The sequence below is a fragment of the Nicotiana tabacum genome, chromosome 11 (genome assembly GCF_000715075.1).
Source record: "Nicotiana tabacum cultivar K326 chromosome 11, ASM71507v2, whole genome shotgun sequence".
NCBI lineage: Eukaryota > Viridiplantae > Streptophyta > Magnoliopsida > Solanales > Solanaceae > Nicotiana > Nicotiana tabacum.
The window spans coordinates 58,236,350-58,239,486 of NC_134090.1; positions in this window are offsets into that span (position 1 = coordinate 58,236,350).

Consider the following 3,137-nt stretch of genomic DNA (forward strand, 5'->3'; position numbering starts at 1 on the left):
CTGAACCATAACCTTACACACGCAAATCTCAATCCTTCACAACATATCGCATATACCATATCATCCTAAGGTAACATGAGGACTTCACCTCCCTTCCGAACCAAACAATGGTCTTAACCCCTTAATTTACTTCATATACTTAGATTGCACTGATCTCGAATTCAATGATATCGTTTCACCCATTACGAACTGCTCAGGCAATAAGCCACCCCAGACATAATCAAAAGCCGCATATGATGCCCTAATATGCCAATAGACTACCAATTCGAACGCGATACAAAAAAAAAAGAAAACGAACTCTGGAACGAATTACCAATCCCACGCACTAATACAGACTTTCCTTAGAAAACAAGAAACAAGGCATACAAAATAGCATATAGAAAACTATACTCAACATCACACTGTTGTGGCGTGCAACCCGATCCAGATAACATACCCATGGCGGCGTGCCACCCGATCCACACATAGATCTCACATAAGGAGATGCACATCGAGCCAAATTTGCTCATTACAACAAAATACCAAGTATCGGTCGTAAGCATGCTAAGTGCATAATAATATCTCTGAGGGACATATAGCATTATAAGCTACAAAACTCAAGCACAACTGAGGTGCGATGTACAGTCTAAATTTCAAGAGCCAAGATGCTCATATAACGTCATTCTTACGCGGATTATCAACACATAGCAATTTCTCAAGCCGTCTTATAGCTCACATGGCGCAATGCATTACTCCGCGAAATATCTGACAACGAAACATCAACCTAACTACTCCTCCATGAGGACCGCGATCTGGCCTGATACAGAGCCATTATTCACATTAAATCTATCGACCGACTTCAAGCTGATTCTGATCACACTGAACTAGTCTGATAACCTTTTAAAGGTCCATAATAACTCCCATTTTTTTCTCATAACACATAAGAACAACCATCACAATCGGAGTAATCCTCCCCAGTTCACAACCCAATATGCCAAGTGCCCTCCAGGCATGAATCTTCTATTTAACGACACTGTCACAAACTTCATACTTGGTTTACATCTTTAATCAATCAAGTGATCACATGCCACACTTATATAATCTTCCCGTGGGACACACTCCCACAACCTACCACAACAATATCTAGAGTGTACCTCCAAACCACCGGTCGCACTAACGCTAAAGAGCGATCAAGAATCATTAACCAGTACGCAAAACCCTTTTTACAAAACACCGATCTTAGGTGACGCTGAAGACAATACCAATTTACAGTAAACATCGAAACTTATCTCTTGCTCATCCGAGCTCATGACATCTTGTCAAAAAATTTCCTTCACTCGTGCCATTCTCGGCCCAATTTCCACAACCAGAACTGATTCACCAGCATGCATCAAATCGGAACTAACATAGTACATAACCGCACAATCCTCTAACTAATAGTAGCAAGCTCCCCAACTTGGCTCGAAGCCATAGATCACAACATACTATACTCATAACGCATATACTCCATTGTTGCCTCAATACCATAGTGAGATTAAACTCGATCCTTCATAAGCTTGTGGAAACATAAATCATTTAGAATTTTTAACTCTTCTGCAAATCTCGCATTCACTCACACAACAGTTAAGCCCACTCTCTAGGCGATCCAATTTAGATTTCAACACATTTTATTCACTTGCAATTGAGGTCTTCTAATAGATAACATAAGGATAACACAACTTTAGAACACTCCGCAGGAGATGACCCACCTGCTTTGCCCCCAACTAACATTTCTGCATACCTTCCACCGCCATAAGCATTACGTAGTCACTTGATCTTCCTGAGTCTATACTCATACCGCAACATGAAATTTACTTCACTCCCAACTATGAGACATGAAAAGATTCTTCACACGCCCATAACTCGGGCTATAACTTGAATCACGATGGACTTCAAGCATCTATTAGTTCTTCCATCATTCAGCAGACCCTTCTCGTCGCTTCCAAATCATATAGATATGCCTCGCAGTACTAACATACTCATCACATAGCCACAACCATTATTTCCTCTAATAGGGACACTACCGAACATATAAGTTCAAAAACACTTGTTCACACAATCAGCACCTTGGCGCTCCCGCCATTGGCAAAGATCTAACCTCAAGTCCTCCAGACTGGCCCACCATAAATTCACAGAGATAACACCTCGCCCCTCGATCGGGGAATAATAAGACATCGAGGCACATCTGATACTGAGCACCCATGCGCGCATACGAACGCGTGGAAGGAATTTCAAAAGTTTTTTTTCAAGATGAATCAAGGACGCACGATAAGAATTCAAGAATGTGAAGTTTTCCTAAAGGTTCTGCAGCCTCTCGAGGATAAATACAGACGTCTCCGTACCGATCTGCGAGACTCTACTAAACCGGCTCATGACTCGCGAGACCAATTAACCTAGGCTCTGATACCAACTTGTCACGACCCCAACCCCGGTCATGATGGCGCCCAACACACTACTAGGCAAGCCCGACCATTCAAAAACATTACCCCAAATTCTTATTCAGATTATAGATAAATATCACAGAGAATTTACTAAGTCATTTCATTCAAGTGTATAATTAATAATAAAATTTGCGGAAATTCAATTAAAATACCACACCATAGCCCAACAGAATCCGGTGTTACGAATATGAGCCTCTAATACAGAATATCCACCTATTACAAGTCTGTCTAGGAAAAATACGGAATAAAAGATAGATATAGATGGGAGAGATCAAGGCTGCAAACGCCATGCAGCTACCTCGATACTCCCGGATACTGCTGCTCAGCTAAACAAATCCTCACTCAGCCTGTAGTGTACCTGGATCTGCACACAAGGTGCATGGAGTAATGTGAGTACTCCGACCCAGTGAGTAATAAACATAAATAAATGCTGAGAATAAGAAATCATGGAAAAATATAAAGTAAACTATAACTGGAAGTTTTGAACAACAAATAGTGAAGCAACAAGTCAATTAAGTCAGAGTACCAAATACTGAGACAGGTATAACAGATAAAAATAAATGCATGAGTGCAATGCAATGCATATTATGGTACACTCTAGTACCCACTGCGGCGTGCAGCCCGAGCCATCCATTTATTTATCGTCGACGGCGCTCACTGGGGGTGTGTGCAGACTCC